The following is a 19,245-nucleotide window of genomic DNA, read 5'->3' as shown; positions in this document are numbered from 1 at the left end:
GGAATTTGGAAAGTATTTTATACATAAAAATAGACTCTTCTAAAAACAACGCACTGGCTATACAATATTATCCTGGTTAAGTTAGTAATGTTTTGGGGTTTGCATCTTTTTCAGAGAAAGCAGGAAAGTAGATCAGTGACCCTAATTGAAATAACTCAGATAACTGCTGAGGCTGTAATTTGGTTTTGACCTTTATGGTTTGATCTTCCATATTAAGCTCTGTTGTAATTGGAGCTAATTTTATTTACCTGGGTTCATGTAATGTGTTCGTAGAAATGGAAGACTCCTGCAGTTATCACTAGTGTTAATGGAAGATGGAAGTGCTGAACACCTTGAAGGATTTGACCCTTGTTGTTTACTTGCTGATGTGCTTAGATTATGCAGTACATTAAATTGAGATATTTTTCAGTAAAATACATAAATTAAAATTACTAATTCAATTAATGATGATTCGGAAATAATGTGTTTCTTCTGTTCGTAATTTGTGGCAGTATTTAGTACTTTGTGATAAATATACTAAGTGAATTATTTAATGTTATTTTTGCTAAGTAATTCAATTTTTATGGAATAAAAGAATAGATAATTTAATTTCTCAGTGAAGGGGGTCCTGGAACCAGATTGTTTCCTTCTTTAGGCAGGGACTTGGGAGGGAGAAAATCTTTGAGGTTTTTCTAGTAGAGTTTCCTCCTAGTTCTAATCTCTGAGGTTGGCTATAGTACTTTCTTCCACCTCCTATGAAAGAAGCAGCGGGTGCTGGCTCCACATCATGATATATGTGGTTTCCAAGGGATGTAATGGAAAAACAGGAATATGCCTCCACACCAGCACCAGATCCGAGCTCTCATTAACAATTGACAATTTGACTCTAATGTATTTACTGTTAGGACAGCTATATGGCACGTTTGTGCCATTGGAGCATGGACCAAGATACAGTCCGCTTAATAAAATAGACTAGGAGGAAGCCCTGCAAACCACCTACCATGTGGCAGAATGGGCAACAATAAATCTTGGGCCATTGCTCTGAGTGCTGGAGGAAGAGAATTACCTTTTGAAATCAAGGGGTAGTGGATGGGAGGTATTATGACTGGAAATGCTAATTTCTCCAGATGTAATAGGGGAGTGCAACAAACAGTAGCTGTTGCTACCTCGGCAAGAAATACGTGACCTGTTCTCATTCCTGTGTGCTCCTGCCAGTGCTTGGTGGTGGGGAATGGAAGGTATATGGCCCTGCAATCATAATGTCCATGCACTCCTCTTCTGAGCCAATTAGTCATAATGGGATAAATAGCTAGTGCCTGTGTTGTTCTCCTTATTAAAACATAGAACACTTTTTAATACTTACATTGTTTTTATTTAAACTTTAAATAACACTTAACACACTGGTGTTGACTGCAGCCACCTGATGTTGACTAAAGCCTGCCATGTAGAACCCCACCTTCCAAAATGGAGAACAGCCTTTGGTCTCTGCAGCCACACACAGTGCTCTCACATGACAATAACAGCTACTCCACACAGTTCACAGGGCTTGCAGGCAAATAGCGGGTTTCCTGTGTGTCAATGCGCTGAGGACAGAATGTCTGTGATTTGGCCTTTGACAGTGATTTTGTTAGCAGATATACTGGTCATTCAGGAGAACATTTTGCAGAGCCCAGGTCTGTTCTTGAGGCCTGCCTAGTATATTCTATCTTCCATCTCTTTTAGATCAAGTTAAGGGAGGCATTTTGCCTGCTGCAGAGGTTGCTGGGCTTTGCATATCTTCGTGGGGTGAAGAAAGAAGCAACAGATTAGTTTGACAGCCCCAATTAAACCTTTAGTTTAGCAAGTTGTGATGAGAAATGTCCCTGACAAATAAGTGTAGGCTGCGCATACAACAAAATCTGGTGTACCTCACTGAGCACTTTAAGATTATTGTACCACTGTTTGTCACTGTGGTGCCTCATTTTAATTAGAACTGACCAAAACCATCTACTGAAAAAAATCTTTATTATTATTGTTAATAATAATAATTAATAAATAAAGCCAACAGGGCTAGCATTAATATGTTAAAATGGAAAAACAAAAGAACAGATATCTCGGATACCAAGAAAGAGTGGCTACCCAGAATGGGTAGAAAGGGACTGGATGGCTGAAGATAAAGGAGATGAGGACATCAAAGTGCTACTCTTTTACACCCACTTTGTGCAGGTATGAATGACTCCAAAGGGGGCAACGCAGAGGAAAGTCAGGTTGTCTGATATAAGCTTGTGCACATAACAAATACATCAGCTATGAAAACTCATTAGCAATTGCCAGAAATTACAGAGGTCAGTTTTCAAGCAATGATTGAGGATAATATGGGCATTGACAGTGTAAGGGAGGCTTAGACTTTAAATTCATAATTGATACCTTAACCAGAGAACAGAGGGCTTCAATATCCATAGGTTGCCCCCCAATAGGTCTCAGCTGTAATCCTGGGAAAACACTAAAGAACAACCCTATTTTTGTGTGAATATTTTAATAAATAAAAGAACCAAGTTTTGTTTGTTGTGATTCATGGAGGTCAGACTGTTTTTTATTTGGGTGTAACCACTGTTTGGTTCAGTTATTATTCAGCTGAAAAATCAGACCAGATGTGTGCATTATTCATTATTCATTGTACACTCTTCATTATTCTGCTGTTTAAAATGTTTCAGTCATCCACTCTGGGAGCTCAAATAGTCTGATGCAACCAATCACGTGATATGAATAATGGGAACAGTCAAAACAAACAGTTCACTATCCGCCCATACTCTGAAAATTATACATCCATACTGTCTGGTAAATTCTTAGCCATAACAAACAAGGTAGCATACAATCCGGATCAGTTTGTGATAAGAACAGGGGCTGAATTGTTCCAGCAGCACAAAACAGATTGATAGGTGGCCGTGACAATTAGCTGATGGTTCTCTTGTTACAGGATAAACTGTAAAGACAGTGTAGCCAATGCTACATTCTACCTTCACAGCCCCTGTTTTACGGGGGCACGTCAAGGACATAGGTGCTCCAGTGATTCCCAGATGCTAGAAGAGCCCATTGTAGTCTGGCATAACTTAAAGTATTTTCTGCACTAAATTGCACTGGGGACCAAACCAAACCCTGACTAGCAGCAGGAATAGGGGGCACAGAAGTAAATAATAGCTTAATTTCCCCTCTTCCTCTCCACCAAGTCTTGAACTAAGTAGAAATCAGTTGAACCCTAAGTTTAGACCTATTATTTGTAAGAAAAGAAATAGTTCAACCATCACTGCTAAAGATCCTGACCTACAGGGAGCTCTTAAAAGGGGAGGGAGCAGCTCATTCTCCATGCCCATTCTATCCTGCACTTCATTATTGAGGTTGCAAAGGAGGATCAAAACAGAGCCAATTTTAATGAAAAACTGTGTCTAATAAGAACTGGACTGAGACCACCAGCTCATTTTACACAGGCCACCAAAGAGTCATTATCTGGCAACCACGTTGGTCATTGTCTCTACAAAACTAGCAAGACCTGATGCAGTGATTTAGATGATAGAGACTCATTACCAAGCCACAGAGATGCTTCCCCACAGCTTCTCAGCAGAATATTTACAATATGACAAATCTATTGATTGCACTATATGTGACACATTCTGCCATTTATGCTTGTACTTTTCATATTGAAACTGAAGAAGCTACTACAGTCCATTTAACAGAGACTGTTGATGTTTCATCAGCTATTGATGAGATTTATGCAGAACGATGGCAAAGTATTTTGCTGGCATTGAATGTGAATCATTTGCAGATAAGTCTGAATGTGAACAAAATATAGATGACAAGATACAAGGAGCCATATCACTATATGAATGCTCACCAATAATTATACATGAAAGTGTAGCGTTGATAATGGCTTATGCAAAATGGCCCAGCCTTCCAGGAGCTGCAAAAGGAGATTTGCTGACATTAGTAAAACTGCACTGCTTTGCTTCTCCCCATACAGATTACCCCCAAAGCCTTTTTTTCTCTTTCTCATACAAAGGCACCTCATTTCTATTTAATCTGTCGTAGGATGAAAAAAAAATACCCACATACAACATATTGATTAACAAATGCTGCTTTTTCCTATGTGCAGTTCAGATTGAACCTCCAAGGAGGCTAGTGTTTTAATAGAACTTATGCTGAGAACAGCAAATTCGGGTTTTTGTTTTATTTTTAAAGCAAGACAATAGTGATGGAGACAAGATATCTCCTTTCATTAAAAAACATAAATCAGAGGGAACTGGAGAGGATACATTGTATGTGAAATCAACACTTTCTTGTGATATTGAAGACAGCCTCAACTGATCAGATTTGTTTTTAAATGAGAGAGAGAGCTCAAGGATAGATAAAACGAGTTCCATTCATTTTACTGTAGTATGTGAACGTTTCAGTTAAGACCTCAAAAAAACAGAGGTCCTGCATGGAAATAAAGGGCCTGATCCAAAGCTCACTGATGTCAATGGGAGACTTTCTATTAATTTCTGTGAGCTTTAGATCTGGCCCAACTATCCCATAGTACTTCCCTTAAAAGAAGAGGTTTGGTCTGATCTCTTTGGCCAAAAGTTTCCCCCTGGACATGTTGTTTGTCATACATTCACCTTGCTGTTGCCCTCTCCTCCAGGGGAGGCTGAATTTCAGTGGTGCTGTACAATTTCTACAAAAAGTAGTTAAAAATCTTGGGCTACTCTGGGATAAAAGGTGTAAAGTATATATATATAGTGATATTATAGCTATTTTTATTCACATTATTTGACCTGCATGTAAAGCTTATCGGATATCTTCATTTTTCTTTAATTCTAAAGAATTGAGGAACTGCTCAATACGTTATCAAGAATAAACAAATTACTTCCAGTTGCAATTGTCTGGATTCATCTGAAAGGAAAACATCCCACCATGCCACACACTTCTACTTTCGGAGGTACCAACAGAAAGTCAAACTTGTTTAAGCTATCTAATCAATATTGTTTATCCAAGTGTTAAAGACACATGAGGTATAGTGTAAATCACCAGCACCACTATTGTTTCCTGGGCAGGAAACTGCAGACAGCTAAATAATCAGCGAGTATTCATTGGCTCAGCATGTAAGGCTCTAAAGTGTCTACTAGTGACAGGTGTCCTACATGACAGCTTAGCAATCTGTCAACGGGTTACTGGGCTGACTTTGTGTTAACATTTATAACATGGTGTGCTTGATTTCAGCCTATTGCTTTGTTGTTTTTTCATCTTATCTTTCAATATGAGAGCTGAGGTGCTTTAAAATTAAGTCTGAGCTGCATAAAAAATGAAATGAAATGTTATAGGAAGTAAATCCACAGAATCATAGAATCATAGAATATCAGGGTTGGAAGGGACCTCAAAGCAGGACCGATCCCCAACTAAATCATCCCAGCCAGGGCTTTGTCAAGCCTGACCTTAAAAACTTCTAGGGAAGGAGATTCCACCACCTCCCTAGCTAACGCATTCCAGTGTTTCACCACCCTCGTCGTGAAAGTTTTTCCTAATATCCAACCTAAATCTCCCCCACTGCATCTTGAGACCATTACTCCTTGTTCTGTCATCTGCTACCACTGAGAACAGTCTAGAGCCATCCTCTTTGGAACCCCCTTTCAGGTACTTGTTATCTAGCAGCTATCAAATCCTCCCTCATTCTTCTCTTCTGAAGACTAAACATCCCCAGTTCCCTCAGCCTCTCCTCATAAGTCATGTGTTCCAGTCCCCTAATCATTTTTGTTGCCCTCCGCTGGACTCTTTCCAATTTTACACCTCCTTCTTGTAGTATGGGGCCCAAAACTGGACACAGTACTCCAGATGAGGCCTCACCAATGTCGAATAGAGAGGAACGATCACGTCCCTCGATCTGCTGGCAATGTCCCTACTTATACATCCCAAAATGCCATTGGCCTTCATGGCAACAAGGGCACACTCTTGACTCATATCCAACTTCTCGTCCACTGTAACCCCTAGGTCCTTTTCTGCAGAACTGCTGCCGAGCCATTCAGTCCCTAGTCTGTAGCGGTGCATTGGATTCTTCCGTCCTAAGTGCAGGAATCTGCACTTGTCCTTGTTGAACCTCATCAGATTTCTTTTGGCCCAAACCTCCAATTTGTCTAGGGCCCTCTGTATCCTATCCCTACCCTCCAGCGTATCTACCACTCCTCCCAGTTTAGTGTGATGTGCAAACTTGCTGAGGGTGCAATCACACCATCCTCCAGATCATTTATGAAGATATTGAACAAAACCGGCCCCAGGACCGACCCCTGGGGCACTCCACTTGATACCAACTGCCAACTAGACATGGAGCCATTGATCACTACCCGTTGAGCCCGACAATCTAGCCAGCTTTCTATCCACCTTATAGTCCATTCATCCAGCCCATACTTCTTTAACTTGCTGGCAAGAATACTGTGGGAGACCGTGTCAAAAGCTTTGCTAAAGTCAAGGAACAACACGTCCACTGCTTTCCCTTCATCCACAGAGCCAGTTATCTCGTCATAGAAGGCAATTAGATTAGTCAGGCATGACTTGCCCTTGGTGAATCCATGCTGACTGTTCCTGATCACTTTCCTCCTCTCTAAGTGCTTCAGAATTGATTCCTTGAGGACCTGCTCCATGATTTTTCCAGGGACTGAGGCTGATTGACCTGTAGTTCCCAGGATCCTCCTTCTTCCCTTTTTTAAAGATGGGCACTACATTAGCCTTTTTCCAGTCATCTGGGACCTCCCCCGATCGCCATGAGTTTTGAAAGATAATGGCCAATGGCTCTGCAATCACCTCTGACAACTCCTTTAGCACTCTCGGATGCAACGCATCCGGCCCCATGGACTTGTGCTCGTCCAGCTTTTCTAAATAGTCCCGAACCACTTCTTTCTCCACAGAGGGCTGGTCACCTCCTCTCCATGCTGTGATGCCCAGTGCAGTAGTCTGCGAGCTGAGCTTGTTCGTGAAGACAGAGGCAAAAAAAGCATTGAGTACATTAGCTTTTTCCACATCCTCTGTCACGAGGTTGCCTCCCTCATTCAGTAAGGGGCCCACACTTTCCTTGACTTTCTTCTTGTTAACATACCTGAAGAAACCCTTCTTGTTACTGTTAACATCTCTTGCTAGCTGCAACTCCAGGTGTGATTTGGCCTTCCTGATTTCACTCCTGCAAGCCCGAGCAATATTTTTATACTCATCCGTGGTCATTTGTCCAATCTTCCACTTCTCGTAAGCTTCTTTTTTGTTAGGAAGTTAGGACTCTAATTGTAGTTTTATTTTACTCTTTCCTCTCAACTTTTAATAGCAAAAAACCAAACAAACACCAACTACTGCGTTAAGGAAACTCAGTCTTTCACTCTTCTGTTGTTTGGGATACTGAGGTACTTCCTTGTAAGGTCCAGCAGGTCTCAAAACTAGGCTTGCAGAGCTGCCCAGTAGTGGGTACCTCCATGCTACCACCATACCTAGCGAATGCTCCATTTTCTATGACCTGCTGTGGGCACAGATCACAGAGAATCCCACGTAAATGGGTCTGACAGGCAGTAACCTTATGGCTCCTGATTGGCTCCCTGCCCTATATAAATCCAAGGAGCATTCAGGCAATTGCATGAATCTCCTGTAGCTGCCATGACCATTACTGCTCTTGAACTCCTGGCTGTGACCTTGGTTTGGTTTGCACCTCATCTCCTGACCCAGACCCCGAAAACTGACTTGGACTCTGATCCTTGGTATTGACTCTGGCCTGGAACTTGACTACAAACTCCTCCACTACTCTCGGCCTCAGCTTTGCCCTGTTCTTACCCTGGGTCCTGACTACCCTTATAAGGTTCTTGACAGTTTGTCTGGACCACAGTAGCCACTCCCGGCCTGGCATGCCCCAACGGATGGTGGAGATGCATGAACGGGTTGACAAGCTGTAGGATGAGAATGCTGCACTGTGGCTACATACCCAGGGCCTCTACTACCCTCCAAGAATGTTTTAATGGGAACTATTCAGGGGAGTTATTAACCAATGTCACCTGCTCTTTCTTCTCTGCCCCTAGCCTTATCCCACTGACCAAGCAAGAGTAGGACTCATTATTAGCTTTCTGACTGGGAATGCATTGGTCGGGCCTTGCCCCCGCTCGAACGATTGAGACTGATTCTATCTAATTTCAGGGTTTTTTTGCCATACTTGACAATAATTTTAGCATGCCAGCTTGGTAGAGGTGATCCTGCGCAAACTCCAGTAGCAGCAGGGACTGATTTTCTTCCACATTGCCTACTTTTGATGACTAGTCTCTGATACTGAGTGGAGAATAACAGCTCCACCAACATGGCTCTCAAAGTCATGGTCCCCAAAAGCACATCCACCTTGCATCTACTATTCACTGAAGCTCACTACAGCCAAAGAATTCTAGATAAGAAGCTTCTAGCCATCAAAAAAGCCTTGGAAGAGAGGTGCCATTCTCTGGAGGATGCTCAGTACCTAGTACGGGTTTACACGGATCATAAAGCAGTAAGCAAGGGGCAATACCAGGTCTAGGATGGCTTGATCTATGTCAAAGGCACTTGTGTGTTTCATTCAGACTCCCTCAGTTAGCAGTACAATGGCTCTGTCATGACTTGCCATTAGCAGGCCATCTGGGTCACCTCAAGACCCTTCATTTGGCTGCATGTTCCTTCGCGTGGCCCTGAATTTGAACAATAGATTTGTATGTTGATTTCTGTGAGACATGTGGCCGCACCAGGACAGCGTGCTGGAAACTCCTTGGCACTCCACTGCCTTCCAAGACCCTGTCCAGACCCTGGGCAGCCATTACCCTAGATTTCATAGTCAAGCTCCCAGTGCTTAACACTGTAGTCCTCACCATGGTCGATAAACTGACAAAAAGGCCCACTTCATCCTCCCTGTGCACCTGCCCTCCACAGAAAAAATGGCCCAGCACCTGGTGACTCATCTTATCCATCTCCGTGGACTCCTGGAGACAGTCTCAACTGATCAGGGTCTGCAGTTTGTGTTGCAGTTTTTGTGTGAAACCCTATGGTTGGTCAGGGTCCATGCTTACTCATCCGCAGCCTATCACCCACAAACTGATGGTCTGTCCAAACAAGCGAATCAAGTGTTAGAACAATATTTGCGCTGCTTCATGAATTTCCATCAGAAAACTGGTGGACCCTCCTACCCCAAGCAGAGTTTGTTTAAAACAGTGCTGAGCATATCTTTGCTGGGCAGAGTCAATTCTATATAAACTTTGGTTTCCACCCCCATCTCTATCCAGCCATACCCATCAACTCCACCATTCCTGTAGCGCTAACTGGGTTAATCTGATTCATGAGGTCCAAGAAAAACTCAAGGCACAACTGGACAAGTCCAAGGAAGATTACAAGTGGTATGCTGACTGCTGGCGCAAGGTATGCCTAGCATTCACCATCAGGCAAAAAGTGTGTCTCTCAGCCCAAAACCTCTGTACCAACTGGCCATGTCATAAACCGGATTACTGATACCTCAGGACATATTCCCTCCATCAGGTAATTGACCCAGTGCTCATGAGACTTCAATTACCGAGATCCCTCAAAATACACCCAGTGTTTCATGTACCATTTCTAAATCCTACATTTACAACCACTTCACTCCCCTGGCCCAGCAACCACCCTCTCAGGTGTGGATCCAAAGACACAACAAGTATGAGGTCCACGAGATACTGGACTGGAAAATCAAACACTGCTCCCTCTGGTACCTTATAGATTGGGAGGGCTATGACTCAGAAAAGTGAACCTTGGAGCAAAGGTCCCAAGTCCATGCCCCTGACTTCATGGCAGCCATCCGTGCCATGCATCCAGACAAATCTAGGTCAGCAGAGGGTGCCCTTGTGGGGTAATGTGAAGCCCAGAAGATCTCAAATGTGGACCTACACAGCTGCCAAGTAGCGGACATGGCCATGCTGCCACCTAAGAGCAGCTATAACCAGTTCATGCTCCACTTCCCAGACCCACTGCGGACACAGACCATGGGAAGTCCTGCCTCAAAGAGTCTGACAGGCAGCAGTTTTATGGCTCCTGATTGGCTCCCTACCCTATGTATACCCAGGGGGCATTCTGGGAAGTGTCCAAACAACAACATGGATCGCCTGTAGCTGCCATGATTATTCCTGATCTTGAACTCCTGGCTTCAAACTTGGTTTGATTTGGACCTTGCCTCCAGACCCGCAACCTGAAACCTAACTTATACTCTGATCCTTGGTATCAGCCTGGAACTTTACTACAATCTCCTCCACTACTCTCAGCCTCAGGTTTGACCCTGCTCTTGCCCTTGGTCATGACTGCCCTTGTCAGGACCCTGACATTTATATAGAATGTAAAGGCAAGGGTCTATATATCAGATTTTACTCTCACCTTTTTAGACACCTGCAGGGAAGTGCTCATTTTAACCTAACTGCTCATTATTATATTCTTCAACCTAGTGTGGGGCATAGCAGTGTGAAGCTGGACATTGATGTATAAACATGAACATCCGCCTGTGTCAGTGTTTGAACTAGATAATTACTTAGCAGGAATTTACCTGAAATAAACTGGTTGGTGCTATCCTCTGCAATGCCTGTGAAATTTCCACATACAAAGTCATGTCCTTGGACTTTGCATGTGTTCGGTATCATTGAGGACTTGAGTGGGTGGGTTGGGGTTGAGTTAAGGGGGTGTATATCATCTACTGTGAAACATATTGTGGTATTTGCATACATTTTGTGTTGAGTTAGCAGGGCTACCTGTATCGAAACTATCACACAGCGGAGTTCCACCCATATAATTTTTAAATGCAACATTTATTCTCACAGTTCTATAATATTAGCTAGATATTTTGCATTACTGATTATGAGTGTATTAACATCAACACCTCTCTACAGCATCCTACATATAATCTGGTACATTTTTATATAATGTTATATAAAATGGATTTATATTTTATTCCTGCTGTCTGCACATTATGCTATTTAAGACTGACTACATTATCCTTTAATGGGTTCTGTAAGGGAACTTATTATCTTCTGTCTTGACCTATATTGTACAGATTCTTTTATATAGCAGAAGTGTAATTCTTTTTAAGAGACTATCCAGCAATTTGTGACCAGAAACCATCATGCATCTTTCTAAAAGACGTGCAGTGCATAGAGAAATTTATTCTGTGATTATGGAGAAAAGTAACAGCCAGGCTGACTACTCTTATAAAGATACTTCTGCCTTTCAACTAGAGGAAGGCATGCTACTTCAAGCCAGGATTCTGCGACTGTATTCCTTACATTCACTCCTGTATGAACCAGAGTTTTCTTCTCCAGTATGGCTTTTGTTTAAACTTGCTACTTTGAGTAGAGGCTTTAAGATGGAAAGTAACTGCTCTTGGCTAAGGACTTGAGCATAGTATCAGTTTAATAATTGATATATTTTCTAGGAGTTCAGCGCTGCTTTTGCAAAGGGTGGAACTGATGATCTGATAGATCATTTCCATTTTAAGTTACTATGGCAATTTTTGAAGGGCCACAAGTCACAAGTTCAATTAAAGTTCCATTTTTTTCAAAGCACCTTTTTTATTTGAAATGTAAGTCGGTTGATAGTTAAAAAAAAGTCAAAATTAAAATGAAAAGTTTTGAAATTATCAAAACAATATGTTTTGATTGACCAAATCAAATTGTTTTTCTGAGTTTTGGTTCAGAAATATGCTTGCGATGTCAATCTTCATCCTGCTTCAGGACAGGGGAAAACTTCAAAACCTCAAAACCTTTTTCCCACCCAGCTCAACTGAGCAACTTGCCCAAGACCACACAACAGGTCTGTGGAAAAGCTAGATTCAGATGTCAAAGTTTCAAGGGTAAAGGTACCTTTGTCCCCCAACCCCGTACCCATTTACCCCTAGTGGTCCATGCTCCTAGAATGCTAGAATGCTCCTGCATTCTCAAGTCTCTAGCCTTAACCTCTCTTTCAGCAGGGCCCCCAGTCTCATTTCCTTCTGAGTGGGATTCTTTAGGCTACAGCCTCATGCTCTTTACTGTAATTGCCCCAAGTAAGTCTGAGAAATATCCAGCTCCCTGCTCTTTAGTTTCTCTCTGATGACAATGACAGTGTTTTTTATCACTGACCACCCAACTCTTCCAAAGCAAACACATTTACTTAATGATACAGCATACAGAGAAAACCTACAAAACAAAAAACAGATTTACATACTTATTAAATGTACCAGAAATTGCCCATTCAAGAAGGGTTGAAGCCTTCCTAGGAGGTCCTGTCTGTTTGTTGAATCAAAGGTCCTGTCCATTTGATGAATCAAAAGGAAGGCCATGATTCTATTTAAATTCTACCTTTTATATCAAAAGCCCTTTCTTTGTCTCTTAGTCTCTGGAATACCCAGCTTGAACCAATATATGCAAACCACCCCAGAGGATGGTGCATCTCTGGAGTTGTTCACTACCCCTGGTGTACTCACTTCTTCCCATTTTTTGTTCCTGTATGAGCTGTGGTAACCCTCCCCCATGGAGTAAACACAATCATATATAGAATATTCATACATTGAACACAATGGTCCCTAAAGAGATTTCATGGAGCTACAGTGTCTGTCACACCAGATTTTCTGTTTCTGAGTCCTGTGTTTTAGACCCAAAACAGTACATTCCCTTTTTCATCTTTCGTCCCCATAACCAAAATCATCTTTCTAAATACCGGAGGTGAAAACCTAACACTAATGAAATGAATGGGAGCTTTGACTTAATTGGGGCCAGACTTTTACCTTTACTGCATAAACTTCTGCAAGGTTACCCTTACATTATCAAATTAAGATACTAAACCGGTTCTAACTTGCATTTTCACATAATGTATTGAGAAAACCATGTTATATGTTTTTGCCATGTATACGACACAAAACTGGTGTGTGAGAATCTCTAAGCTAGATAGGAAATACAACACAGGACAAAATTAAAATAAATTCACATATGTTCAAATACATTTGTTAGTTTAAATTATTAATTTACTTCTGTACATAGATTAATTAAAAAAAAACCTTGTTCTATTGAGCAATGCTATGGTCTGAATATGCAAATTGCGCACAGTGTGGAAGGGGGAGAGAACATTTTCCATGATCCTCAGAACTGTATACAGCTGTGCCTGTTGAAAAATAACCTTCCCCTCACTAATTCATTTAACTTGAGAGTTATATTATGGACTTCAGCACATCTTGACATATTTTTGCTTAGAAGGAAGAATATGCATTGCAAATTAAGGCTTTCTAGACTGAGACAATCAAAGTCCATGGATGCAACAGTTGAGTAACTGAAAAATCAATTTGGAATTACAGTATTTCTTAGGGGTTTGTTAGGATGTTTGTTTACTCTTCACTGGAGACACTTTTATCTAGCTAAGAAGCCCACATGAGGATGTCAGTCTGGAGCAGTTATTGGTTAAGGTATAATTGAGAATGTGAGAATTTACATTTATTCATTTGGCTTTAAAATATTTGTGAAGCTAACAATATATCAGACCTATTAGTAACAACATAAAATACGAAAGATTTTCTGGAAATGCTGTTCAGAAATTAAGAGGACATTTCAGATATTCATATTACTCTGAAATTTAGCATACATCACTTTAAAATTTATTGAGCCAGACCCTCAACCATTGTAAATCAGTGCAGCACTACTGACTTCAGTGGCATGACAGTGATTTATATTGGGTAAAGGGCCATAGTCTTTGTCAGATAATGCACATTCACCTGGTGTTTAAGGATGGGGTTTTCAAAAGTATTCAGCATTCGCCAAACTCCAACCCCTACCCCCCCGAAATCAATCCAGCTTTTAACATTGACTTCAGCGGAAGCAGAATTGGGCCATTGCTGAACACTTTAGAAAATCCCACTCCAAAGCTACTTATCTTGATTACCATGCACATTGTAGGGAGAGTGGTCACTTTGGATGAGCTATTACCAGCAGGAGAGTGAGTTTGTGTGTGTATGGGGGTTGGGGGTTGAGAAAACCTGGATTTGTGCTGGAAATGGCCCACCTTGATTATCATGCACATTGTAGGGAGAGTGGTCACTTTGGATAAGCTATTACCAGCAGGAGAGTGAGTTTGTGTGTGTGGTTTTTGGAGGTGGGTGAGGGGGTGAGAGAACCTGGATTTGTGCAGGAAATGGCCCACCTTGATTATCATACACATTGTGAAGAGAGTGGTCACTTTGGATCGGCTATTACCAGCAGGAGAGTGAGTTTGTGGGGGGGGGGGGGGAGGGGAGAATGAGAAAACCTGGATTTGTGCTGGAAATGGCCCAACTTGATGATCACTTTAGATAAGCTATTACCAGCAGGAGAGTGAGTTTGTGTGTGTATGGGGGTGGGGGTGGGGTGAGAAAACCTGGATTTGTGCTGGAAATGGTGCATCTTGATTATCATGCACATTGTAGGGAGAGTGATCACTTTGGATAAGCTATTACCAGCAGGAGAGTGAGTTTGTGTGTGTGGTTTTTGGAGGGGGGTGAGGGAGTGAGAGAACCTGGATTTGTGCAGGAAATGGCCCACCATGATTATCATACACATTGTAAGGAGAGTGATCACTTTAGATAAGCTATTACCAGCAGGAGAGTGGGGTGGGAGGAGGTATTGTTTCATGGTCTCTGTGTGTATATAATGTCTTCTGCAGTTTCCACGGTATGCATCCGATGAAGTGAGCTGTAGCTCACGAAAGCTCATGCTCAAATAAATTGGTTAGTCTCTAAGGTGCCACAAGTACTCCTTTTCTTTTTGCGAATACAGACTAACACGGCTGTTACTCTGAAACCTATATTTTGAATGGAGCTAGCCACAAGTCTCCCTCATGGTACGGGCAGATCTGGCAGTGACAGCTCAGGAAAAACATTTTTTGGAAATTTCAGCTAAAGCAGGTAAACTCTTTCTGAAAACGAGTTTAGGGAATAATATGCTGGTTTGCTCAGGCTTAAAACAGAATCACCACCTAGTTCTGAGAAACTCAATTCTAGGGCTTTCATATTTTATAGCAAGGTCTTGAAATCTGGCAGGGTGGTCAACCTGAGGTCAAAGAGGTGCCTTGCACTTTCTCTGTGAAAATCAACCTAATCTGGTTGAGTTATAATTGTCTGAAAAAATGCTGTTTGCACATACTCAGTAAAGGCTTGTGAGTGGCTGCCAGACAGTCTTCAAAGAATGTGTCTGCACTGAGCACACTCCAGCACAGGGCAGCAAGGGCAGAGAGGGACTTTCCCCACAATGCCTTGTCCTGGTTGCCAGAAACCACTGCGGTGCTGGGCCCAGTAAATGAAAGCAGAGAGACTTTCCCCTCTGCTTTCAATTATCCGTTTGCTGGCATTCAGGCAGCATGAATGAGAAAGAGAAAGGGACCTGACTTGAATGCAGGGGGGTGGGGTGGGGGGGGAGAGGATGAGGGGTGAGGAGCAAATGGGGAATAGGTGCAGACTAGGGGCTGAGAGAAGAGAGAGATAGGAAGATGATAAGAGGAAAAACAAGAACAAGCTGGGAGGACAGGAGCAGAAGGGGACCTTTGGAAAAAATATGTCATCATATACAGATTACAAATGGTATCATAATGCATATGTACATGGGGGCTGAATTAAGGTTACACAGACAAGCTTAATTCTAGCCTTCCCTAATTTTGAGTGCTTCACTTTGCAACTATATAATTCTTTTAACATAGATTTTGTATGTACTATGTATATAACTTTAAACAAATCTCATTAGTGTAGCATTAATGCACACTGCTGGATCACTCCTAGTCTCTGCTGATTCCTAAATTAACCTTACTTTAAAAATTCAAAAATATTTACAATCAGATACCCAGAATTAGAAAGCGAATATGAATATCCAATTACAGGACTCCAATCCTGTAAACCTTTACTCACTAAAGCAGCCCTACTTCTGTGAGCAAGGGCTTGTAGGATCAGACTCTAAAAAAATAGATGACCCCAGATTCCCTGTGTGCTTTTTAAATAGTATTCTCCTTTCAAAGTGTTATTTGTGGTACTGACCTGATCTAGTGCTCACTGAAGTCTAAGTGAGCCCTTCCATTGATTTCAGTAGGCTTTTGGTTCAGGCCCTGTGTCAGGCTGCAATATTTACGAAGTGTAGGAGGAAACAAATTAATCTAATAGTTTCAAAAAATAACAGCTATATTTGTAAGTGTCTTTCTCTGGTTAATAAAAAGAACAGCAGATTGCTAGCTTAATGAGATAGTGGTATATTTCTTTTATGTAAATAACATTTAAAGACATGAATCACTTTTTTGTAAATATCGTGTTACTAGGCATTCTACTTATTTTAGATTGGTACCTTTCATTATATTTGCTTTTTACTGTTGTTTTGTTTACTATAGTAAATGTCAACAATGTGCTAGCTAAAATAATGAATATGGAGAGTGATGGCATGTTTGCTACCAATGGAAATGCCAAGGAGTATAATGACCTCTAAGTCACTTTACCCTTCAGTTAAATACGACTTGTTTAGAGAGAAGGTCTGGGACTGTCACAGTGCTAGAAGTTAGTTTGTATTATAAAGCAGTTTGGCAGCTTACAATACTGGGGCCATAGTACTGAAAAATGATCTTATTATTTCAATCCTGAACTTGTAATGAGGAAAAGAGAATACATGATTTTTATTCCATTTACTATGCAATATAATTCATAAGTAAAAAAGAGCTCCTGTTAGATATGAATGCTTTTGCATTTGCAGTCTTTTCATGACATCTGGCTGTGTGTGAGTGCCCATATTTATTGTTGTTGTTACTATTTATATTTGAGTAGTATCTAGAGGTCTCAACCAGGAGCAAGGGCCTTTTGTGCAAGGCCCGGTGCAGACTCATATAAAATATGTCTGGAAGAGCATACAAATGAAGCAGACAAATAGAGGGACAAAAGGAGCATTATTATCCCCATTTTACAGGTGGGGAAATAAGCACAGAGAAATTAAACAATTTGCCCCAGGTCAGATGAGAAGTTGGAGACAGAGCCAGGACCAGATCTTCTAAAATCTAGTCTAGGGCCTTAATCATAAGGCTGTCGTTTTGCGCTGGAACACGGCAGTGTTTCTTTTTTACATCACTCTAAAATAATGCTGATCTCTTCTTCAGTTTCTTCACAATGTTTGCCACGAGAATGGGTTAAATTTGAACTATTTCAAAATCTCATGATGAGCCTGTTCTAACTTTAATATTCTATTGAGAACGCAAATCAGCATGAAATCTGTTCTGCTGAAAATCTGAAGATTGGATACATTTGGTGTGACTTTTTGCTTTTATTATAATCCTGGCATCTGAATGGCTACACAAAATGACATTATGTTCCTGCATTCTAATGACAGGTACTAAGAATGGGATATGATATCCAATTAACTCTGCTGACAGTCTATCTCATGGTCCTTCTCAGCTGCCATGCTATACTTTGATGTATACCTTCTCTGGATGCAGAAAAACAGCAACAAGGAGAGTCACTTGGTATTGGGGTGGGATGGGGTGGGGCGGGGGGGGGGCAAATGTCATCTTGTGAAAAGTTCCAGTTGTTTATTCGTAAATAATGTGCTACATTCAGTATTATTTAAATAATCCAACACTGGAAATAATTTTCTCAAAGATTAACAAAAATTCACTCTAATACACTGTTACAATAATTAAAGTTTGAAAAGTTATAAGTGAAGTATGAAAAAAATAAGGTTGATGTCTCAATAAACTTGCAGTCCTTGAGCTTTACTGTCCAAGAAACTGATGCTTCTAAATCTCCAAGGCACTAAAAGTTGCTACTAAACATATTCTGACTTTACTGGAAAATTAAAGAGGTTCCTGCCTTTCTGGAAAAGATGACTGACATTTAAACAATTTGATTGGACCAGAAATACCCAGACATAATCTCTTCCCCCCGCAGTTGTGACAGACCACTGATCGGAACACAAACATGCAACACATTTAAATTGAGTCTCAAAATCAGGCAACATGCCATCTCCTGAGAGGAGCTGACCACTCTTAAATCCCATTGAAATAAATGGGAGTTAAGGATACTCCTCACTTACTAGAAGTGCTCAGCACCTCACAGGAGCAGGGCCCAACATCTATCAGAATCATACATGTGAACCTAATATTGCTTTGCACTTGTAATTTTTGAAGCACTTTCAGTTCTGTTCTAACATGGCTTCACTTTATTCTCATTTATGAATATTCTGGAAAGAACCTATACTGCATAATAAAGCACACCATTAATGATATTTTCATTGTCATTTAGAGACCCACAGAGTCATTCTTAATTATAGTCACAGGCATCAAAACAGAAAGGCAAGAATTCATCATTGTATATTTTAATCAGTTGAAAAATCATTCTTCTCTTATCAGCAATTCTTTGAAAATAACCCTATTATTTTTTGATTAAGTATAAATTATATTTTTTTCCACAAAATTTGAAGTGCAGCTAATAAGAATCATAATAAACTTTTCTATTTAAACCACTCAATTAATTCAGGCAGCAAATGTCTAATGGGGCTAACGTATACACAGAAGAATAACAATTAAACTTTTTCTGTGACCATTGAAGTGGTCTGATTTCCCCACATCCATTTCTAAATCACAGCTAATAGCCTCTTCTCTCTTTCTTTTTCTCCTTCTACTATGTCTGCCATAGAAAGATGAAGCGTTTCTTGCAAACCATCAGAGAAAGAAAGCTGAATACAAAGCTGAAAGAGAATACAGACAACAATAAAGGACAGTCATTAAATTTGTTAACTCTATCGGAGTACAAGAAAATAAACTATATGACCGACTAGAAGGGTATTGAAGTATGACATTTCATTTTCATGCAGCCCTTAGCATGATAAAGGTAACACACTAAAGAACACTGTACAATTGCATCAAAGTAGTTAGTACATTCATTGAATATCAATGTAGCTAAAGTGCTTGTCTTTTGTTGTTACCTAGTGCTTTTGTATGGAACAATATAGTTCAGGGATTCATGACTGTAACATCAGCCTCTCCACTTCCAGAGAAAGTTTCATCATTAGTTTACTTTTTTACCTCACAATGGAAAATAAGCTCTGATTGCACCTTCCCTAAGATTCTGCATTTCCCAAGCACCTACAAATCCAGTTGAAGTTAAAAGGCACTTAAGTGTGACAATAATGCAGAACTGGGCCCAAAGTTAGCAATAGGATCACAACGCACAGTGAGGAACCGTCTGTCTGGAAAGGAAAATATACAATTATTGATTAGTGAGCTATATGACAAGATGTCCCCTGA

The 19,245-nt window shown here is 40.9% G+C and overlaps 1 long non-coding RNA gene across 1 annotated transcript in view; it reads left to right on the top strand.

Annotated features, from left to right (window-relative positions):
- Positions 1 to 18,856, top strand: part of LOC140913877 (uncharacterized) — a 31,189-nt gene extending 12,333 nt beyond the window's left edge. The window contains exon 3 of the long non-coding RNA XR_012159681.1: positions 18,635 to 18,856. This is a non-coding gene — a long non-coding RNA (uncharacterized lncRNA). The remainder of the gene's footprint in view (positions 1 to 18,634) is intronic.
- Positions 18,857 to 19,245: the final 389 nt, after the last annotated feature.

Source organism: Lepidochelys kempii, chromosome 6 (assembly GCF_965140265.1).
Source record: "Lepidochelys kempii isolate rLepKem1 chromosome 6, rLepKem1.hap2, whole genome shotgun sequence".
Taxonomy (NCBI): Eukaryota; Metazoa; Chordata; order Testudines; family Cheloniidae; genus Lepidochelys; species Lepidochelys kempii.
This window is presented reverse-complemented; position numbering and strand designations above follow the sequence as displayed.